The sequence below is a fragment of the Gorilla gorilla genome, chromosome 11 (genome assembly GCF_029281585.2).
Source record: "Gorilla gorilla gorilla isolate KB3781 chromosome 11, NHGRI_mGorGor1-v2.1_pri, whole genome shotgun sequence".
NCBI lineage: Eukaryota > Metazoa > Chordata > Mammalia > Primates > Hominidae > Gorilla > Gorilla gorilla.
The window spans coordinates 139592779-139600710 of NC_073235.2; positions in this window are offsets into that span (position 1 = coordinate 139592779).

Below are 7932 nucleotides of genomic sequence, written 5' to 3' on the forward strand. Positions count from 1 at the left end.
CATACAAGGATGTATGTTGTTTCTTAAGTTGTAAAAGTAAAATACAGGGAATCTCTGTATGCTCAACGATAGTAATGTATTTAAATAATCCATCTACATCATGATGGAATACTACTCAAATGTTCAAATAAGTTTTTCAAAAAAGATTCAGTTTTATAGGAAAATGTTTGGGATATATTGTTAAGCTTAAAAAGTGAATTTCAACAGAGTATTATAGTTTATCTCCTATTTTTTGTGTATGACTAAATATACAAGCATAAAGAGGGAATGGAGGGAGAGAGAGAGAGAGAGAGAGAGAGAGAGACAGAGAGAAAATAAATGTATAGAAGAAAATACACCTAAATGTTAAATGCACTAACTTCTGGATGTTTGGCATAGTTTCTGTATTTTCCCGTCTTTGTACATGTACATATATTACTTTGATAGTGATTTTAAAATGCAAGGCTAAATATATGGAGAGAGGGTAGAGAGCAACCTCTGCAGACCCCTTGCCCACTCTGGGGAGCCCCGTCCAGCTTGCGGAGAATGAGCAGCCCAGGCTTCAGGTCGTGTGACCTGTGGCCAACAGAATCAGACTCCTTCTGGTCCGGTTTCTCTTCAATGACTCTAGTGCCAGATGGCGAAAGTAATTTAGAATTCACCCCTCTGATTCCAGTCTTTGTACTGCACAGCAGTTTGGAAGAACTGAAGAAAAGAAAATGATTTTGTAGGAGATATATATATATATATCTCCTATATATATATATATATATCTCCTATATGTGTGTATATATATATATATATATATATATGCAAACAAATAAAGGAATCAGAAACATTGTTGGGTCACACAATTGTCAATTTCATCTCCATGAACACATATGGCCCAGATAAGTAGCTGTGCAAATGCATCACGTGACGTTCAGAGTCTTCTTGACGAGCAGTAAGGAGTAAATTAGAATCCCACTAGGGCTTGAACTACAAATGAACTACCGGGGAGGAATACCATTTTTGTTGTGAAAATAAAGGTACTAATTTGATAAGGAGATTAAGGGAGTGGACTGAGGGGAAGGGAGGTTTCCTTGTTAAAAATTTACCGTTGTTAATGGAATTCATTAATCGCTCCCATCTGCTCTTTCTGGCTATGAAAACAGTAAACCAAGAAGGAAAATTATGGAGGTCTTAACACCTCCAGGATGTCCTTATACTTTTTAAGGAAGATGGACATTTAGACTTTGTATTTTAGCAAAGACAAAGGTTTATTAAAATACAAAGTTGAGCATACATTTGTATAAAGAGTTACGCAAACGCTAACCCAGTAACTGAGGACGGCACACTCAGAGCGTTTCTGGAAATAAAGTGAGCACGGTGCAGGGACCTGAAGCCCGGGAAGAGGCTGAGACATTCCTGCTCACCTGTTCAGCGTAACCTTTCTCCAGTTAGCAAGTTGACAGCAGGTTTGCTGCTGATAATATTTTTATTCCCTAACTCTCCTGGCCATCTGTCCAGTTACATGCGATGAGTCTTCTGTAGTTACTCTGGGATTCCTGGAGTCATAGTAATTTCCTAAAAGATGTCTGTTTTTTCAGGAAATCCAGGAGAGGAAGGACTAATTTATTTGACTTATAAATACACATTGTAAAAATATCAGATAAGGAAACGTTTCAGTAGGTAAAAAAAGTTTCTTTTTTCAGCACATCTCAGCACCTGCTCTGTGCCTCTGCTGGGTCTTGTGGTTGGAGAGAGTTGCAGATAGATACTCTGCCTCTGCTCTCAGGAATTTAGTGTCAGGGACCTCCAGGAGGGCAATTCAATACGGGAAGTGTTTAGAGTAGCCATGGGTACAAAATGCTCTTGGAGCTCGTTAATTCTGCCCTCAGGTGTTAGGGACATGATGGTTATTACAGCTATTAGCAAACCTTCTCCTTCTCCAGAGCACATGGCAGGGCTCCGCTTCTCTGCTCCCATGTAGGCTGGGCGTGGCTGTGGACCCTGCCTTGTCATGGTGATCAAGGTAGCTCCTCCTTCAATCAGGGTTCCTGAGAGATTGAGATAGACAGTGTCACTACTGACCATGCTGAACACGTAACAGGAGGGGAAAAACAAGCTGCTGTTGTGTACACCACTGAGATTTGGGGGCTGTTTGTGCTGATTAAATGGGGAGTGACTTGCAGAGTTTAACTCAGTATGGAAGTGCAGGGAAAATAGGAGCAGGGAGAGCTGACCCAAAGATGCAAAGACGTTTTCCTTTGCCTTGACTGCTCCTCCTCCTGCCCTTGCCTGCTCCATGTCTCCTCACCTCTTTCCTGATTACTGGCTCAGCATGGTGTGTTGACCACAGCCCCGTCTCTCCTACCCCACCGATCTACCCAGCTAGACATGAACGCATGTGCCCTAGGCACATACAGGCTTATTCATGGCACTATTCATAGTATTAACAACTAGAGACCTACATGTCCACTGTCTGTAGTATCTACTTCCCAAATATACAACATAGAGTTCCTGGAGAGTATTTTCTCAGGTGAATAAAATGAGATGAGGACTTGTTATTTGGTACCCTGGCAAGCTCTCACGATATAGGTTAAGTGCCAGATAGAGACCTTACAGACAAAGCCATCCACCTTCAGAGCTGTACAGTCCTCTTATCTACTTATGTCCATTCCAAATTATATGTACAGGAAAATGTGGAAGCAATTTTGAAAGTCAAATATAGCTAGTAGCATAGATGAATACATTTCAGCACACACAAACATACACACACCTACACACAATGGGAAACCATATCTCAATGAAAAGAGATAAACCACTGATTATGCAACAACATGAATGAATATCACAAACGTAATACTGACAAAGAGAAATAAGTCACAAAAAAGAATATAGGTTCCGTTTGCACAAAGTTTAAAATAGGCCAAAGAAAACCAAAACCAAACAACAACAAAAAACCCTATGATGTCAGAAGCCAGGACAGCAGCTCCTGTGGGGAGAGGAAGGGAGTGGTGACTGAGAAGGGCATGGGAAGGGCTTTTCTGAGGCCAACAATGTTGTACTCTTTGATCTGGCGTGGTAGGTAAATGTGTGTATTCACTGTATGAAGACTCATCAAGCTGTATACTTCTGATTTGTTTACTAAGTTTTATACCGTAATAAGTTTCTTAAAATTAATCCTTCAAAGGAATTTTCAACTTCAAAGGAATTTTCAACTTGAAATAGACGATTTATTCCAATTAGCCTTGCACTAAAACTATTGATAAGCTTTCCTTTAGCTGTGTGTTGTCTTTTGCTTTGCACTACATCTACGAATTTGCACACGAAATGAGCCACCCTCATTGGTAAGTCTCCAGCAGGTGCCCATCTGGGTGTGCAGGCTCTACCTGTGAGGTGGTGGCAGTTCTTCGGAGTGCAAGGGGGGAGATGGTGTGGCTAGTCAGGTAGGCAAGAAGGGGCAGCAAGCTGGTTCTCAGAAGCCAGGGCTCCCTCCCAAGCTCTTCTCATTGGTTCTGAGAACCTCAACAGAGCACCTAATACTCCTGAGTCATCTCAATTTCCTCCTCTACAAATCGGAGTCCCTGTGCATCATAATGAATTTGTGTGAGGGTCACATAACTGAGTGTGCACGTGGGCATTTTGGAAACCACAGACGTCTACACAAATGGGCATGTTCAAAATCAGGCTCCAGGGAGAGATGGCTCCTGAACTCTGTGCTTCTGCTCCTCCCGTCACACTTGAACTTCAACATGTGCTCCTCTCTTTAATAAGCGTGTCTCCAGAGCACAGTCCACAGAATAGAGTTGGGCACCCAGGAGAAGCAGCGGGTATGGACATCAGAAGGCCATTCCGTGCTGGTTGCTATGGTGACATTCACATTCTCCCATCAGCAGTTTTCAACCAGTTGTACAAATGGAGGGTCCTGTATCTATGTCCCAAATATGCAGCATAAATTTTTGGGATAGTATTTTCTTAGGTGAAGAAAATGATGTGAGTACTTGTTATTTGGTACCCCAGGCAAGTTCTCACTACATAAGTTACAGAGCTAGATAGAGACCTTACAGATGTAGCCATCAACCTTCAGACCTGGAGATTCCTCTTATTTATTTATGTCAGTTCGAAATTATGTGTACAGGAAAATGTGGAAACAATTTTGAGAGGCAAACATCCCCTGTGATTCTACACCTCACACAAGTGACTATGTTCAGATTCTATGTACCCTCCAGGATTTATCCGCTCTCTGCAGATTTTATGCTAGTAACCACTGTGCACATGGGATTTTATGTCTGATGTTTTATAAAACACTATATTATATATAATTATATTATGGTCATATGTGATAGAATTCATAATTATTCTAAATATATTGGGAGAATAACACTGTAAGAGTCTTAAGAGGAGGTTTGAAGATAACTACAAATAGATCACCCAAGCCCATATTAAAGAATTTCAGTCCCCTCCCTAAAAACTTCCAACAGAAGTAACCAAGACGTCCTTCAGTAGATGAATCAATAAGTAAACTGTGGCACGATCAGGCAATGGAATATTATTCAGCACGAAAAAGAAATGAGCTTTCAAGCCATTTAGAGGTGAGGCATGTTACTCAGTGAAAGAAGCCAGTCTGAAAAGACTACAGACTGTGTGATTCCAATTATGTGACATTCTGGCAAAGGTGAAACCATGGAGACAGGAAAAAGATTAGTGGTTTCCAAAGGTTGGTGGGGAAGGAGGGATGAACAGATGGAGCACAGAGGAGGTTTAGGGCAGTGAAAATACTCTGTATGATACTATCATGGCGAACACCTGCTATCCTACATTTGTCTAAACTCATAGAATGTACAACACCAAGAATGAGCCCCAGTGTGCACTGTGGACTGGGGTGATAGTAAGGTGTTAATGTAGGTCCATTGATTGTAATAAGTGTCCCACTCTGGCAGGGATTTTGATAGCAGGGGAGTGTGTGTGTGTGTGTGTGTGTGTGTGTGTGTGTGTGTGTGTGTGTAGGGAGATGGGGTAACAAGAAATCTCTGTACTTTCTGCCCAATATTGTCTCAGAGCACACTCTCCCTGCTCTGTGAACACCTAAGCCCATTCTTTCTGTCGGGAGAGTTACAGGAGGGCTGAGGTTCATTCCTGGTCCCCGTGGCCCTTCCATCTCAGATGCCATTGGCACAGTGTCTGTGGACCAGCTGATTTCACTTAATTTCATTCAAACCAAGCAAAGGCCACAGTATTTCTTTAGTTGAACGTGATAACAAATCATAAATTGTACATGTCACCCCCTCATCAAATGGATCCTTTAATAGTTGCTCGGAGGAGAGCCTGAATTTGAGGGTGGCCTTCTTTGTGGATAAAGTGGTATAGAAAACAAACACTGTTCAAGTATCTATAAGCTTGAAACGGGTGAACATAGAGATCTTGTGTACAGAACCTGGAGTTACCCCATGTGAAAGGTGGGCAAGCCCGGGCTGAAGCCGCGACTCTTTGGAGGACATCTCTTCTCCCCTCCCCTTCGCTCTGCTGCTCCCTCCTGACTTTTTCTCTGCTCCGCTTCCCTCCGTCCCTCATCCCCACTCTCTTATGAAGACCAGATACAGAGAGATGCTAGCAAGAGGTGCAACCTGCTGTTTATCTGCCTGTCGTCTTCATTGGTAACTTCGGACCGACCTGGGAATCCAGGGCACTGCTCTAGGGGCCCACGAGAAGCACGTGTGGTCTTCATGATAAACTTGCTAACAGAAAGAAAAAGAGCCTTGGCACACTTGGGTGCATTTGAAACAGAAGCTGACGTCGATCCCAGCATGTCTGGAGGAAAATCCATTTGGCATCAGGCTGAGAGGCTCGCGGGGAGGTGAGGACTTCCCGCTCAGGATTGCGAAACTGCATGTTTCTGCTCTCTCACACTCTGGCTTCAACTTCTCCACGGGCTTCATCATTTTAGCAACGGGATTGTTCTTTGCCTTCTAAAATGCCCTTGTTTCTGTTCCCTCAGGGAAGAGCATAATTAATAAATCAGATCTTTGTCCTGTGCAGAAGACGGGCCGTGGTGTTAGGTCCTCCCCAGACGTGCCGACCTGAAGCCCAGTCACCCCAAGCATCAGTGGAACCAGATGAAAACGAAAAAAAAAAGCAAAGCACGCAAGTGCGAGCCAGGCTTGAGCACTCCACACCAGATCATGGATTTAATGACTATTTCCCCAGGACACGGCAGACTGTTGGATACATTGACTGGTTGTTTTGGCCTTATGCAGACAGTCTTGAATATCAGATTCAGTTTGTGAAATCAACCGAATGGCTGCGTCACCTCTCCTTCCCTCTCCACAATGCCTTTTCTTCTCCCAGTTCTTCACTCCATTCCAAGTGGGAGGGGGTAATGGCCAGAACACGAGCTTTGGCGTCAGAAGGTCTTGTGTGCACACCAGCTGGGTGATTTACCAACGCTGTGACCCTGGGCGAGGCTCACCTCCCCGGAGCCCCATCTTTCTTTGCAAGGTGGAGACCGTGTCTACCTTGGTTGCCACACAGAGTCATGAGAGGATGGGAGTGTGGGGCCCTGAGGGAGCAGCCTAAGAAGCATAAATTACTGTTCAGTAAGACATGCAAAAGCAATTCTTCAATTTCTATTTTCACCCCATTCTCTATACCTCAAATTAGAACTCTTTTTAGGTAAGATGCCAAGTCTTGTTCATTTTTGCCCCTGGCACATAAGTAGATATTCTGTAAATATTTACTGAGTTCCCTCATCAGCTCAGTAAATTCATTGAAAACCACCCTTTGCTTGACAAGAAAACAAACATCCCCAGTTCCAACTACCCCAGTACTTTTCACTGTTAGGTGTTTGTATTTTCTCTTTGTTGATCTGCTTACTTGCTTCTCACCCTTCAACCCCAATTAGATTGTAATGGATAGAAAAGCCCCTGGGGACAGGCACGGTGGCTCACGCCGGTAACCCCAGCACTTTGGGAGGCTGAAGTGGGCAGATCATGAGGTCAAGAGATTGAGACCATCCTGGTAAACATGGTGGAACCCCATCTTCACCAAAAATATAAAAATTAGCCGGGCATGGTGGCTTGCGCCTGTAGTCCCAGCTACATGGGAGGCTGAGGCAGGAGAATCGCTTGAACCCGGGAGATGGAGGTTGCACTGAGCTGAGATCGTGCCACTGTACTCCAGCCTGGGCAATAGTGCGAGATTCTGTCTCAAAAAAAAAAAAAAAGAAAAAGAAAAGAAAAAAGAAAAAGAAAGAAAAAAAAGAAAGAAAAAGAAATGAAAGAAAATGAAAAAGAAAAGAAAAAAGAAAAAGAAAAGAGAAAAGAAAAAAAAGAAAAGAAAAGCGCCCGGAACAGAGTGGGCACCCCATTAAGACTGCTGCAGTCAGCGAACTGGCCAAGGTATTCTTTTTCAATTCACAATTTCGGAACGGAAATAAGTGGCTTTGCAAATGCCTTGTAGAGAAAACACTCAGCCCTGGTCTGTTAGTCTAAGCTCAACACTGATGTCTAAGTTTTGGGGGCAAGGAGAGGGTCCTGCCTGGAATACGGCAAGCAATCTGTCGTGTGTGTTCCTAAACTCATGAAGGAACCGCTGCCATTTCCGTCAATTTTTAACCTGACCCCTTCTTTACATGGATTTGCCTTAGAAAAGTCTTCTCCAGACATAAACTGGCATTTAACAAAAAAGAGGGAAAATGAAAACAATAAGGTATCATTTCTTACATCTGCCTGGAAAGACCACGGAGGATGAGCTGAGTGTGAGGCAAACAGAAGGAAATCGGAGGGCTCACAGCTGACAAGGGTGTTAATTGGAATAAAGTCCTGGAGGGCGATTTGACAATCTGTAGCAAAATCCATTTAAAGTGGCATACATCCGGACCCAGAGTTCCTCCTTTTAGACCTTTATTCCAAGGATTCAGCAAATATGAACGAAAATTTTGTGAGAGGATTATGACTCCTGGTTAAAAAAGGA